This window comes from Sciurus vulgaris, assembly GCF_902686455.1.
Source record: "Sciurus vulgaris genome assembly, chromosome: 8".
Lineage (NCBI taxonomy): Eukaryota > Metazoa > Chordata > Mammalia > Rodentia > Sciuridae > Sciurus > Sciurus vulgaris.
Window position 1 is genome coordinate 60,864,240 of NC_136468.1, and position 17,157 is coordinate 60,881,396.

The window sequence follows — 17,157 nt, forward strand, 5'->3', positions numbered from 1 at the left end:
TGTTAGCACTCAGCTCCATTTTATGTCCAAAATGTCTTCTTGAGTTCCTGCCTTCAAGTCTGTGACTCAGGCAGCCAGGAAGAGGAAGTAAGGCAGGAAGTGCACACCCTTTGAGGACACATCCTGGAGCCTAAGCCTGGCTCTTCTGCTTATGCTCCAGTAGCTATAATTCAGGCTCCGAGTGCCCAGTTGAATTCGAGGTTCTATGTTAGGGAAGCACAGCAAACTGCCATAGAAGGGATTTACTTTCTCATAGAAAAACTTTAAACTGTCTCATTCCTGATTCTCAACTATTTGGAATTGTTAATAATTTTGAGAAGAAAACCTAGTGCACAGTTTTCTTTTTGTAGCAAGGCATAGAGAGTGAGAGTGGGAGGAGTGGTGTTATTGTAATACTTCAGCAGTGAATTAAACAATTATTTAACTCACCTAGCGACAATAGCACTTTATTTAAATAACAGGATCAGATTTATATAAAGGGACAAGTAGGTATCTGGAAAAGGTTCAAGTAAGTATTCCCAGTGATCCAAAGTGAGTATGGGAATATTCGCCAAATAAAATTCACAACCACAAATTTCTCTTTGTCTTCCTTTTCTACTGTTTTCATCTAATTGTAGTTCTGAAAGTTCAATATTTAATGCAGATCTATTTTTTATTATGTGTACTTTTCTGTAACCAACTTTGTGTACTTTGTGGGAAGAAAATGTGCAATCAATCAGTAAGTTTCAAAAAAGAACAAGAAAAAAACTAAACAATATTTTGTTAAAATTAGGAAGACGAAACTATACTTAACATCTGGTCCTGAGTACTTCAAGTAACACTCATGTGATTTGATGATGTATTGGATAATTATGAGAGTTAGAGTTTATACAGGAAAGAAAGTTGGAATAATAATTTTTATGCATGTCCTAGCAACTGCTTCAAATTAAATTAAATGTATTTATCTACCTGTGATTTAAGGAGGCAATATTTAAAAACTACCAGTAATACCTATTGTTCTACAGGAATTTCTTATATGGGCTACATATATTCATGAGAAAGAGGAGTTTAGTTTATGGTTGTCAAATTCTTAACGTGTATAACTAATGTAATGTCTACTTTTTTGTTGTTAAATAGAATTCCTATTTGAAATATATTTATAATTAAGTTGTTTCCAAATAATGATGTGTAAAATACTCAAAATTCAAAGTATATTTTGTTAATATTAAATAGTCAATATTTATTGAGTGGTTCCCATGTGATAAGTACTGTCCTAAGAAGTGAATACGAATTTCAAATTTAGTACTTATGGTAATCTTTGTATTTTCATTATACCAACAAGATAACAAAAAGCAGCAGGCATAACAATATGTATTAGGTGATGTACATCTAATCTGCTCTCTTTACAACAGATTTTATATCTTGCTACACTATGACCTGTACTTAATTTTCATTCTTTTATAACACTGGGATGAGATAGCTACAATATCTATTTTGACAAATACGCTAAAGGTGTTGCTGACTCTGCATTTTCTACCTCCCTGGTTTCAAGTATTTATTTTAGGGAGTTAGTTAATTTTCTGCTTGTTAATGTTTATGGAAATTCACTGCAGCAAAATAAGAAACCATTTATTCACAAATGTAAAATTCAGACAAGCTCTAAGTTATAATATTCATTAATTTAGCTTGCACACACTTATTAAACAGATGTTATGTGTCAGGTAACTTCCTAAGCCATTGAGAATAAAGCAGAGAGTGATTCAGGCAAGACACATGTAAACTAATTAAAAAAAATAAAAACACATATTTCAATTATTTTAGAAATGGAATCCCAAAAAAGTAGGAAGATAAATCAGAGGAAGTGCCTGGGGTATTAGATCTATGATTAGGGAAGTTCCTTTTTCTTTATGAGGATCATATTTGAGTAGAGACAGAAAACAGGAAGAAGAAAAAGCCAATCTCCCTGGGGAAGGAGAGCGAGGATAAAGGAGACTGAGTGTTACATGCTTGGAGAATTTTAGAGCAATAAGGTCTGCATGTCTGGATGAATTTGGAGAGTAGTAGCAGAGAATCAGAGCCTGGTTTGGAGGTAGACAGGAGCTAGCTCATGTATAGAGAGCTTTGTAGGTCAGAGGAGTTTGTTAGGAAACTCTGATCACTCAGTTTGATGGAGTAGCCTCATGCTGGCCCACTGTCAGTTGGCATTGCAGAGGGGACCTAAAGTGGCTGCCTGAAGGCAATCAGCATTACTTCTGTGTCTAAGTTCATTGTTGAGAGTGACATGGCCAAGCCTGCATCAGTGAGACAGATAGTATGATCTTCCACAAATATTTGGGCAGAGCACAATTTCTAACAGTAATCTCCTGTTAATTTGAGGGTCCTCTAGGATCTCTTGATATATTTCATATACTCTTTATAACAAAGTTTAAATCATACAATTAAAAATATATTTTCCCCATTTTGCCAAAAAAAACCCCTATCTTATTGAATCAAAAAAAGGTGAGCAAAGGAAGCTGAAATTTCCTGTTATTTATTTACACATCCAGAAAAAAAGAATCACTGAATTAAAATAGAGATGATGTTTTCTGAAGTTCTTTAATATAAAATCAATATGCCTTCAAAAGAGGGATACATGAATTTAATCTTCCATTAACAAAGTAAGAGAATTTAAGTGTCACTGAAGCATCATCATTGGCTTGTACTCTGTCTCTTTGAGTATTGGTTTCTTCATAAAGGACAATGGCTTTGACTTCCAGGTACAACTGGAATTCTAATGTTTTTGTCTAAAGGCAAAAATGGTCTTTTTCTTGGCCTCTTCTATATGCAATAGATATGTGGCATATGTGGTATGAAGAGAATACACCTTTGTTTTAAAAACCAGTAGGATATTCATGGTGTTTATAACTGTGGAACAACCTATCTGCATTGTTATAATTATATTCACGGGATTGAAATATATTTATATGGTAACTATAACACTCAAGTGCCAGTTAATCAGTAAGAGCACATAATAAGAATTAAAACTCTATGGACTTAGAAAAAAAGTGATTTCATATTTGACACTAAAATTAACATTCAGAAAGAGAGTAATTCTTAATGAGCAAGTATTGATTGAGAGTTGTTCTGACTTTCACTGGCAGCTATGGTTTGGGCCAAGATGAGTTATGCCAGAGACTTTGCTATTAAGTAGTATTATGGATTCAAGAGAGAAAGCCTGAGAAGTCTAACTCATCTTGTGCAAGGCAACAGTTATATATACAGAAGAAAAGTATGCAGATTTATGATAGCATTTTTATAAAGCACATACACTGAAATAACCCAACATCCAACTTCAGAAGGGTTTAATAAATGGTTCAAAGTCATAGATATATTTTGTTGCTATCAAAGTGTTATATTGCTGATGTTACATATGAAAGTGTTTATGATTCTAAGTACATATATGTGTGTATAAGCATGAATACATATACAGATATGAATACAGTGAAATAAAAGTCAACAAGAAAACTGCTGATGACAGGAAACCAAATGATAACATGTACAGTCATAAAATTATGGGCAAAGGAGTGATTTTAAATTATTCTTGGTATGTTTTACTAAGTACACATTTAATACAGAAATAAAATAGGGCCTATAGGATTTAGCAGGAAGGGCTCTATGGATGATTTCAGAAAAACAAGATTTAATTAAGAGAAGAAAAAAATTAAAACATAATATATTGGATTAGCAAGATATTTTAGTTTGTGTTTTTCCAAATGTTCCCTGTCAGCCTTGAGATTCATCTAAGCAGAAAACATAATGCATATAAACATAAAAATGCACATAAAGTGTTTAAAAAATCCAAAATCTCATGCACATGAAAAATGGCATTAATATTAATATCCTGATACTGCCAACATTACTTTGTAATGCAAGGTAGAATGGGAGTCTTTATGACTCAATATGAACCCATTTCATAATCTTTAATTTATCATTTAGAAATTATATAAACTTTCTTAAATTTAGCTGCAGTCTCTGAAAATGTATCCTGTATAGCCATAGGTGTGATATTCCAAGTTTAATTTGATAATTATTTATAATTATGGGCCTTGATCCCTTTTAACTTCTAATTCTGTGTGGAACAAAGGGGGGGATTTATCTTTGTTTACTCAAATTTAAGTCTCACAGATTGCCCCTGCTGTACATGCACAGCAGCCAGGACTGCCGGTAGTCGGTGAGCTTAAGGGAAGGCATAGATCCACTGGTCTCCTGGGTGACCCTTCCCTGGACTTCCTCAGTGTCAGTTTCATCTTCATTAAGGTAAAGCCACCACTTCCTCTTTGCTTTTTAGTATGCCAGGGTCCTGGGTTAAAGGAGCTGCTGTCTCTTGCTTATTGTCTTAGTGTAAGATAGATATCTCTTGCATATTAATTATCCTACTTACAAACCTCCAATAGCTTCCAATTCTCTATAGCAACTAGTCTTAAATCCTTAGAGTGGGGTATGAAAAATGGTGGAATTAGACAGACATCATTGCCCTAAGTACAAGTATTATTACACGAATGGTATGAATCTACATTGTGCACAACCATAGAAACGAAAAGATGTACCTCATTTATGTACAATGAATCAAAATGCAGTTGTAAAAATTAAAATAAATAATAAATAAATAAATAAATAGATAAAAATCATTTAAAAGACTCATCCCTGTTGCCCAATACCATCATCATGCAGAGCTAATTTTCATTCCCTGAACGTGACATACTGTTTTAGAACTTTGCATATCCTTTCTCAGATATTACTCCACTCCCTATTGCACATGTTAAACTTATATTCATATTTTACATCTAACTAAATTGCTTATACCTCTAGGAAGCCCTCCTACACTTCCTCAGAGAGAACAATCATCTTCTACCGTGAACTGCTACAGCAGTTTAGACTTGCCTTTAACATAGAACAAATCAAAATACCATAATACACTTCTATTTTCACTAAAATACACACTTCCAGAAAGTAACCTTTGTGTTTAGGGTGTCTGTTTAGCTTTTCCACAGTCTATCCCCTTAGACTGCAAGTATTTAGTGCTTAAGAAATGAGAGCTGAGTGAACACCCGAATAACCTGCCTAGAGGTTAGATTTCTATTCTGACTGCAGAATAAGAAATTACTAACTCTAGAAAAAAAATATCAATCAGCTTTAATCTAAACAAATCTGCATCTTTCAGAGCAAATTTTTGAACCTATGGATAACACCAGTTATGTCCCAAGTCTTATCCACTACAGTAGCTTGTTATTCTAGAGTTGATATAAAATGGGTGGTAGAGGGCTTGCCTAGCATGTGTGAAGCGCTGGGTTTGATCCTCAGATCTTGGGTTTGAATCATGCACATTGTTTTTTTGGGTAAAGCAGTCTTAGGGAAAGTTCTCTAGTTTCCTTTTAAGGAAACAGAGGCTTCTGTAACTTCGTGACTTCTATACTTTCTCCATTTATATTCTAGTTCTGGTAAAACCAACATTGGAAAGTCATTCTAGCGCTCTTTTATTGACTTTTGATGACATTTGAGCTGTTTTTGGTCAGTTTTTATAAGCACCCTCTTTTATGATTTTAGAAACAGAATCTTTCCAGTGGGAGATGGAAGAAAATCATTCAATAACATTCTCTATTTGGAAGTTGTTTTTCTCTTATGAGCAACTGTACTGGTTGTATGCATATTTATACTGGTGTAAAATTCTTTTCAAATCAGGTATGGATTTCTATAAACAAACTCAATACTTCATTAAAAATAATGTTACATTTAAGGAAGAAATGATTATTAATTGATTATTATGGTTCTAAACTTCCTATCCTAGAGGGGCTTGGTGGGGCATACCAGTAATTCTAGTTACTCAAGAGGTTGCAGAAGGAAGATTGTGCATTCAAGGCCAGACTGGGCAACACTATCTTTTAAAAAAAAAAAAAAAAAAGTTAAATTAAAAAATAAACTTCCTATCTTTAATTATTCCATATCAGAGTAAAAAATAGGTATTGCATGTAAGTATGAATGAAATAATACAGATGCATGCATGTGTTATTTACCTCTATAATTAAGACCACCACTGGAAAGAACACTTTTAAACCCTTTTAAGCCCTTTGCTCATACCATATCTCATTCTATTAAAAACATCCCTGCTTTTCCTTAAGGAGGATGTAGTTGCCAATCTGCCTGATCAGAGCTCCAGTATTTTACAAACTACAGTAACTACCAAATGAAGTCATTATGACTAAAAATGCAATTGCCCTTGGCCATTTCTTTCTCTTTTGCTTCCTCATTGTGGATCCTGGCAATGACTTTCAACTCTCTTTCTACTTCACCCTGCTGAACACATTTTTCCCCATGCCTATCCACACCTTGAGGTTTCCTATCTCCATTCCCTCTACATAGAATATGTTCTTCAGTTATTTCATGACTTTTTTAATTCAGATCATGCAAAACTCTAAAGGAGACTTTCCCTTGTACACCCCATCACAAACCATACTCCAAAACTTCTGATTCTCCCTGTCAGTTTTCACTGATTTATTTATTTCCCCACGTTATGGTTTGGATGTGAGGTATCCCCCCAAAACTCATATATAAGACAATGCAAGAAGGTTCAGAGGAGAAGTGATTGGGTTTTAAGAGCCTTAATGACTCAGTAAATTCATCCCCTGATGGGATTAACTGAATGGTAGCTGAAGATAGGCAGGGTGAGGCTGGAGGAGGTGGGTCACTGGGGTCGTGTCTTTGAGGTGTATATTTTGTATCTGGCAAGGGGAGTCTTGCTGATTTCTGATCATCATGTGAGCTGCTTCCCTCTGCTGCATTCTTCAGCCATGATGTTCTTCCTTATCTTGAAGCCCTAGGAATAGAGCCAGTTCTCTATGGACTGAGACCTCTGAAACCATGAGCCCCCAGATAAACTTTTCCTCTTCTAAAAGTGTTCTTGTCAGGTCTTTTAGTATCAACATCAAAAGAGAGGACTAAAATATCCCATGTCACTTATAATCATCCAATACTATAAATTTCTAATTTACTTTCCAATTGTTTCTTTTTTCATGATAGACAATCAACTCCACAAGGGTGGAGAGGTGCCTTTTGAAAAATATTTTTTGTAGTTGTAGATGGACAGCATTCCTTTATTTATTTATTTTTTTAATGTGGTGCTATGGATCAAACCCAGTGCCTCACACATGGCTAGGCACTCTGCCACTGAGCTACAGCCCCAGCCCTGAGATTCAATGATTCACTGAGATTCAGCCCTGTCTTTTCAATCCTGTAACCCTAATATTTTCCACAGAGTAGTTACTCAATATGTACTTTTCAATAACTGAAAATTACAGATAGAAGGACAGAAGATCCCACACCATACATTCCACTCAATATTTCCAGAGTTCTACCTGGGGATATGAAATACTACCTCAGCTCTTAATCAACTGTTACTTAAACTTCAATTTTCTCCCATTTTTAAAAATAATCCCACACTGGAATTCTTATAGTAGTGGGACAAACTAATCAGTTTGGTTATTACTCTGACCCTGGATTTAATACCATAAAATACCAGTGCCCAATTAATTTTTCCTTATTCATAAGGATATTGAATCTTTCTTTATTCTATCCAGTTAAAGTTTTAGAGAAATTTACTGGGATGAAAAACCAGAACCATTCTACCAAACTACACCTCCTTCTCATCTGTGAAATGTGGATAATTCCACAAAATGGAAAGAATTCACTCCTATTCTCATAGGGCGAAGTGCTTTCAATAGTTCTCAGGACCTGATAAGTGCATAATATAAAGTCAGCTATTTTTAATTCCATCACCCAATCAGTTATCAGGCATTGGTGAATATTCTCTTAGTGTCTCAGTCTGTCCCCTCTTTTTCATTACTGCTGATGACAGAGGGCACTGCTTTCCAAGTTGTTCCCTTGGCATCAGTATACAGAAGATTATATTAGATGTTGCATGAGAATAAACCATAAAAATAAAGTTATTTATTTGAAGATTATGACTCTTTGTTATGAATGAGGTTTGGGTTTTAAAGCAATCCGATATGTTATAAAGCAATAATTAAAGACATATATCAGTAATACATTTATATGCAAAAAGTCTTGTTTTTATGGGAATGACTGATGTAAAGAAAATAAGTTATCCGGGCCATCTAATTTCTCCACCCTCATTCTGTTTTCCCAGTCCATTCTATACTCTGAGTTATCTTTCTAAAACAAAAATCTGATCCTGCAGTACCCTGGCCTCAAGTATCATTTACTCTAAGTCTTCTCTATAGGACAGATCCCAATCTTACAAAAACACAAAGTTCTTCATGATCTGACCCCTGTCATTGTCCCAGCTCCAATGATGGCAACGTTCCCAGCATACTTTGTGCTCCATCAAAATCAACCTGTTGAGATTTCTTTGATCACACTCCGTACAATTTACAACTCTGTGTATTCATTCCAGCAGGTTGCTTCTTTTTGCCTAGATGGTCAGGTATTTGCTTATTCAAATGGAGAATTTAGATTAATGCTTCAAAATCCAATAAATATGTTATTTCCTAGGAAATCTTGTGAAAAGTAGAAGTATTTCTCTTTGTATGATAATGTGGTATTATATATTTGTGTTTACTTCCATCATTTCTGATGCATTTCATGTCTATGTCCAAATGTTATTCCCTTCAATGGAATATGATCAGAGACTGTATCCTATCCATAGGAATAAATAAGGCAAAAGCATGCAATTAGATAAATATTGAATGAAGGAAATGAGCAAAAGCATATGCATTCTGCATTTTGAAACATATAAACATATATGTACCTTTAAATCGAATTTTAGAATGTAATAATTACTGTTAATAATTTTAGTACATTTCAATTTCTCTTATATTTTCACTAAAATTGCCTTGGGAAATTCAACCATGCCATACTCGTTATCAAATCCAAAGTCTTCGTTATAAATTCCATTTACTTTTATCTACATTTCTCTAATCATTTGAAATATTAAATGCTAAGTCTTTTGTTCTGCTTTTTTATTCCCTATTTACTTACCAGCCAACTTTTCCAGATTGAAGTTTTAGCACCATTTTTAATTATGCACCCAATTCTTAAACTTCATTCAATTATATAACAAACTATATATATATTACCATGTAGAATTTTTTAAAGGCTTATTTTTTTGCTAAAATGTTTTAGGTTTTCTAATATTTAAAAATTCAATACTAGGAATTGAACCTAGAGACACTCTACCACTAAGGTACATCCTAAGCCTTTTTTATTCTATATTTTGAGACAAGGTCTAACTAAATTGAACTGGCTGATCTGGGAATTGTGATCCTTCTGCCTCAGACTCCAGAGTAGCTAGGATCGTGGGCATGTGTCACTGTGCCAGTTTCAAATTTGTTTTTATTGGTTAAGTCTTGTGCATATCACAGTATTTCAGGCTATGTGCATATCATCTCACCTAGATGACTGAAATAACTTCTTAACTGGCCATATGAGGATTCATTTTGTGTGTCAGAATCTCAAATCCTGCTAAATTATTCAAAAAAAGGAGAATTTGATTGTCTAATTGTGTCAATTATAATAATGCTGCATCAGAAATACTATAAATTCTCAGTGGAACGTAGCACTATAAAGTGTACTTAGCTTTGTAAATCTATTGTTAGGTGAGCAATTCTGTTGATGGAACTGATTTTGGATAATCTTGTCAGGGCTACTTAAGTATTTGAGTACTATGGCAGGTCAGCTGCCAAGTGCCTGGAATGAGTCAACTTTCCTTTACATGGTCCCTAACTCCCAGAAAGCTAGCTTGATTTTATTCTTATGGCAATGGCATAATTCCAAGATTACAAAGTGTTCTTGACACCTAGGCCCAGAGGTAGCCCATAGTTGCTTCTGCTTCATTCTGATGGACAAAGCTATTCTGAATACAAGGAAGTAAGAAATAGGCACACTTCTCAAAGTGAAGAGCTGGAAACACTCACATTGCAAAGGGCACAGGTAAAGGAAAGGGAAGAACTAGGGCCTTTTTCCACTAAAACAATGATAGTCACATAAATAAAATTTGGAAATGAGATGAAGCTGATCTTAGAGAAGATTGGATATGAGGATAAAATTATATTAGGGATCAAAGTCTTTCTTCCTCTCTTCAATTCTTCTTTTTTTTTAATATTATTAGTTGTAGATGGACACGATATCTTTATTTTTTTATGTGGTGCTGAGAATCAAACCCAGTGCTTCACATGTGCTAGGCAAGTGCTCTATCACTGAGCTACAACCTCAGCCCCTCTTTAGTTCTTATCTATAATTTTTAGGCCAGTTATTCCTACCTAACTGTCTTGAAAGTTACAAGCAGTTCTGTGCTTACAAAGAAAGTAAGAATCTTTAGCAGCACTATCTGAAAAATTATCTTGAGATAAATCCCAATATTCTCTGCAAGGTATACATATCCACTCCAATCATTTTTCTGTAGCTAGAAATATATGATATTACTATTAACACATATAATTAACTGCATTGGTCTATTTTCTGTTGCTATAACATAATACATGAGACTGGGTAATTAACAAAGAAAAGAGGTTTATGTGGTGACTGAAAGATAAAGATTGGGTAGCTGCCATCTGTTTGTTTTTTGGGGAGAGACAAACATGCATGGTGGTAAAAGCAGAAAAACAAGTGGGCACGTGTTGAAGAGAGGAAGGGATAAAGGTGGCCAGACATTTCATAACAATCCACTCTTTGAAAAACTAATCCATTCCTGCAAGAATTAATCCAGTCTTCTGAGAAACACATTAATTCCTAAGACCACACCTCTCAACACTGCTATGTTAGCACCAACTTCAATATGAGTTTTAGTGGGTACAGACCACATCCAAATCATAGTAATAATCTAGCCAGGGTATGATGCCCCTTGTTCCCTAAATAGGGAAGCAAAGAATGTGCTTTCACTAAAATAGGGAAGAGCGATGAGAAGGCAAATTAAACAACCCTTAGTCTTATGTAATTCAGTTCTTTTTTTTTCTCATACAACCCAGAATCACTCCAGTTATTTCAAATGATGCAACTTACCACTCCATTTCCCAGGTCAAGTGCCTTCAGTGGCCCCTCACTGACCAGAGTCAAAAACAATTGTTTTTGTGCTAAATTATTTTAGCACAATATATAAGACTCTTCTTCTCATTTAGGTAATTACACATCTCTCCAATCTTTTCCTCTACCTCTTTTGTTCTTGTTACACAAAGACATATATTTTATGCATTTTGACCTATTTTCCATGACATAAATATACCATGTGATTTTGTGAATGCATCAATTAAATTTCTTCTACCAAACTGGCCTAAATCTCTATCTCCTGTGTTTCCTACCAGACCATTCCAACAACTGATGATGTGTGACCAAGTCATAATATATCCTTTTACTAATATCCTTTTTTAATTCAGTATCTTTGCTTATGCCCCCCATAAACAATGTCTTTTCCCCATTATCATTCTCTATGCGGAATAATCCTGATTATTCAAGTCCCAGTTTCAAATTCCTCTCTTGATGACTCTTGACAGGTTCATAAGTTAGATAATCATGTTTCTCCAATAGTTCCTATCATACAGCATTTTAATTATTAGCATCTTTGGTTTTCTCCTCACTACAGAATTCTCTCTTATTCTTTCTTTTCTATTAATCCTCTGTGTGTACAATAACTACACTAAATAACCTGCACAATACTTTGCAAAAGTTATTTTGCTTAATATTTCAGTAAGTGCATAAAGATAATAATGACTGAATAAAAAAGGATGCTATATTGAGGTATAAACAACATTTGCTGCATTCATGGATTGGAAGAATACATACTGTTAAAATGTTTATAACATCCAAAGTGATGTACCAATTCAATGCAATCCCCATTAAACACCAAAGACATTCTTCCCAGAACTAGAAAAATTAGTCTTAATATTTGCATGAAACCATAAAAATCTCAGTAATCAAAGCCATCTTGGGTAAAAAGAACAAAGCAGGAGGAATTATACTACCTGACTTCAAAATATACTACAAAACCATAGTAAATAAAGCATCATGATATTGGCATAAAAACAGGTACACAGACCAATGGAACAGAATAGACAGCCTAGCCAACTGACTTTTTTTTTTATTAAAATATTTTTTATTTTTACAGACACATTTTGATTCATTGTACACAAATGGGGTACAACTTTTCATTTCTATGGTTGTACATAATGTATATTCACGCCATTTATGTAATCATACCTATATAGGGTAATACTGTCTGTTTCATTCTACCATTTCTCCATCCCCACCTTCCCACCCCATTTTCCTCTACACCATCCAAAGTTCCTTCATTCTTCTCTTCCCCCAGCCACCCTCTATCGTTATATATTGTCATGCACTTATAAGAGAAAACATTCGGCCTTTGGTTTTTTGGGCTTGGCTTATTTCACTTAGCATGATATTTTCCAACTTCATTTACCAGAAAATGTCATAATTTTACTATTTTTTTTGGCTGAGTAATATCCATTGTGTATATATACCGCAGTTTCTTTATACATTCATCAACGAAGGGCATCTAGTTTGGTTCCACAATCTAGCTATTGGGAATTGAACAGTTATGAACATTGATGTGACTGCTTTACTATAGTATGCTGATTTTAAGTCCTTTGGGTATAAACTGAGGAATGGAATAACTAGGTCAAATGGTGATTCATTCCAAGTTTTCTGAGAAATCTCCATACTGCTTTCCAGAGTGGCTGTACCAATTTGCAACTCCACCAGCAAAATACGAGTGTGCCTTTTCCCCTCATCCACGCCAACACTTATTATTGCTTGTGTTCTTAATAATAGCCATTCTAATTGGAGTTAGATGAAATCTTAGGGTGGTTTTAATTTGCATTTCTCTAATTACTAGTGTGATGAGCACATTTTCATATATTTGTTGATCACCTATACTCTGGTTTCTCTTCAGATCGTATAAATCTTTTGCCAACTGACTTGACAGAAGTATTATGAACATATTGCAGAAAGGAGTTTTTTCAATAAATGGTGCTGAGAAAATTGGATATGCACACATAGAAGAAAGAAACTAGACCTCTATATGTCACCAGTTATAAAAACAAATGATCAAAAAATATATGAAAAAGTGTTCATCATCTCTAGTAATTACAGAAATGCAAATTAAAACCACCGTAAGATTTTTTCTCACTCCAATTAGAATGACTATTATCAAGAACACAAACAATAATAAGCTTTGGTGTGGATGTGGGGAAAAAGGCACACTTGTACATTGCTGGTGGAGTTGCAAATTGGTGCAGCCACTCTGGAAAGCAGTATGGAGATTCCTCAGAAAACCTGGAATGGAATCACCATTTGATCCAGCTATCCCATTCCTCAGTTTATGCCCACAGGACTTAAAATCAGCATATTAAAGTAAAGCAGTCACATCAATGTTCATGACTGTTCAATTCCCAATAGCTAGATTGTGGAACCAACCTCAATACCCTTCAATTGATGAATGTATAAAGAAACTGTGGTATACATACACAACAGAGTATTACTCAGCCATAAAGAAGAATAAAATCATGGCATTTGCTGGTAAATGGATGAAGTTGGAGAATATTATGGTAAGTGAAATAAGCCAAGCCCCCCAAAAAACAAAGGTTGGATGTTTTCTGTGATAAGTGGATAATGATACATACAGGGGATGGGGGTGGTGGAGAGGGCAAGAGAAAAATGGAGGAACTTTGGATGGTGTAAATGGAAATGGTGTGGGAGGGGGTAGGGGAAGGAAAAATAGTGAACTAAGACAGACATTATTACCCTATGTACATGTATGATTATACAAATGGTGTGAATCTCAATGTGTATAACCATAGAAATGAAAAGTTGTACCCCATTTGTGTACAATGAATCAAAATGCAGTCTGTAAAAATAAAAAAAAAACTTAAAAATATATTAAAGACCCAAAACTATGAAATTACTAAAATAAAACAAAGGTGAAATGCTTCAGGGAATTGAAATAAGCAAGTTTTTTAATAAGATCCCAGAGGCAATGTATGAATGTCTACATCCTTGCCAACAGTTATTGTTACTTATATTCTTGATAATTGCCATTCTGACTGGAGTAAGATGGAATCTTAGTGTAGTTTTAATTTACATTTCTTTAATTGCTAGAGATATTAAACATTTTTTATATATTTTTGACCATTTATATTTCTTCTTCTGTGAACTGCCTGTTCAGTTCCTTTTCCCACTTATTGATTTTTTTTTTTGGTGTTAAGTTTTTTTGAAATTTTTATATATCCTGGAGATTAATGCTTTATCTGAGTTGCAGGTGGCAAAGATTTTCTCCCATTCTGTAGGCTCTCTCTTCACATTCTTGATTGTTTGCTTTGCTGTGAAGAAGCTTTTTAGTTTGATTCCATCCCATTTACTGATTCTTGATTTAACTTCTTGTGCTTTAGGAGTCTTGTTAAGGAATTAAGATCCTAGGCCAACATGGTAAAGATTTAGAACCAAAGGTCTAATGTTTTCTCTCATATGCGGATGGTAATTCACAATGGGGGTGGATAGGGAAGAATAGAGTATATTAGAGTATATTAGGTAGAGGGGAGTGAAGGGATGAAAGGGGTTAGGGGAGGGAATGATAGCGGAATAAAACAGTCATTATTACCTCATGTACATATATGACTGCATGACCGATGTGATCCTACAATATGTATAATTATACATATTGTGAGTTACACTACATTTATGTATGATCTATCAAAATGTATAAATGTATTTTACTGTCATGTACAACTAATTAGAACAAAAAAAATTAAAACACCACCACCACCACCAACAACAACAAAGGATCCTAATGGCACAGGAAAGAAAGTAGAAAATAGAAAAATGGGATTATAACAAACCAAGAAGCAGTAGTCATGAAAGTGAAAGATAATCTTCAGAATTAGAGAAAATATTTGCAAACTATACTTTTTTTTTTTTTTTTTTTTTTTTTTTTTTTGGTATCAGAGATGGAACCCAGGGACACTTGCTTAACTACTGAGCCACTTTCCCAGTCCTATTATTTTTTTATTTTGAGACATGGTCTTGCTCAGTTGCTTAGGGCCTTGCTAAATTGTTGAGGCTGGCTTTGAAATTGAGATTCTCCTGCCTCAGCCTCTGGAATGGGTGGCATTACAGGCATGTGTTACAACACCTGGCTACAAACTATACTTCGGATGAACATATATATTCTGATGAATATATATCACTCAATTCCACAAGGAGGAAAGAAAAACAAAACAAACAAAACCAACCAAATATCCACTTATAAATTGGGCAATAGATCTAAATTAGGCATTTCTCAAAGGAAAGCATACAAATGGCCAAAAGGTATTGAAAAAATGTGCATCACTGATCATCAGGTAACTGCAAATCACAACAATAATGAGATCTCACCCCATTCCAAATACAATGACTACTTTTCAGAAAAACAGATGATCACAAGTGCTGGTGAGAACAGAGTGAAAAGGTGACACTTGAACACTGTTGGTGGGAATGTGAATTAGTTCAGCCATCATTGAACACAGAATGGAAGTTCTTAAAACATATTAAAAAATTAGAACTAACAATAGGATTCATAGCACTGTTGGGTATCTGAGAGATACAGCCAAAGAAAATGGAATCAGTATGTTGAAGAGACAGTCACATATTTATTGTAACACTATTCATAAGACAAGAAATGGAAACAATCATGGGTGTCCATCATCTGATGAGTGAATAAAAGTTTTTTACATATCCACAAGGGCATACTATCTGGCTATTACAAGGGTTGAGAACTTGTCATCTGTGACAGCATGGGTCATGGAATTAGAGGAAATTAGGTTAGGTGTAATAAGCCATGCACAGAAGGACAAGTAGCACTGTATACTAAGATATGAAAAATGGTGGTCTTATAAATAGAATGGTGCTTACCAGTGGCTGTAGAGTGAAGTGGTAGGGAGGGGATAGAGAAAGGTTGATTGTCACACTAATTTGTAGATGGACAGAGGAAAAACGTTCCAGGGTTCTATTGCACATTATGTTGTACAGATACGTCCAACATACTATATATATACTTTTCAATAGTTTTTAGTTGTTGATGAACCTTTATTTTATTCATTTATTTATATGTGGTGCTGAGAATTGAATCCAGTGCCTCATACATTCTAGGCCATTGCTCTACTCACAACCTCAGCCCCACTATATATATATTTTAATAAAGCTTGAAAATGGAATTTTAAATGTTTTCACCACAAACAAATGATAAATATTTGAGGAGATAAAAAGGTAGATTTAACCTGATTTGGACATTATACAATGTATAGATGCGTTGATGCATGACACAGTTCCTTATAAATATATGCAATTTCTATGTATGGGTTTCAAATCTTGAATTGAAATCACTGTTTTAACCCTAAGCATTAAAATAATGATGAGTGACCATTTAAAAACCATTCAATCTTCTCCAAAAACCCTTAACATACCCAAGCCTAGTAAAGCTGGAAATTAATTTATAAACTTTATCTTTAAATTTTCATTATTGTATTATGGTTATGAAGTAGTCTCTTCTTTTTACAAAATCTGTGTCACTATCTTTTGAAATAAAATATCTGATGTCTCCTCTTTTGTCTATTTCAAATGTATCCTCTTTCTAAGCAGAGATAGATGCATTTTTACTTTGTTCTGTAAAATTGTACATGTTAATGATAAATGAGCAGTCTGTGGTTACATTTGTTCTTATCTCTTTTGAAGCAGAAAATCTGGCAGTCTCTTATCTAAACTTTAACAAGTGGAGATAAACCTTGATAGAAAAATGTCTCTGGACTGCCATGGTTTTTAGCAAGAATAAACTATTTAAACTAAAAGCAGCTGTTTGATATTTTTAAAATAAAATATAAATCTAAAAGTAAAATTCTCTCAAAAGAATGACATACAATCCAATGTAACTTTCAATCAAGTGCAAATGCAACTGTTGTGCATACTTATCTGTTATAAATATAAGACCCTTTCAAGTTAAGTTCTCTTGGCACTAGAACTAAGGTGGTTATTGAAATAATGTCTAGTCTATTCCATTAGCCTGATCAAGGAAGTGGCACTAATGTTGTACTACAGGCTATTAAGCCTATAAACATCAATGTTATTTTTTTCAATTGATAAGTTCATTTA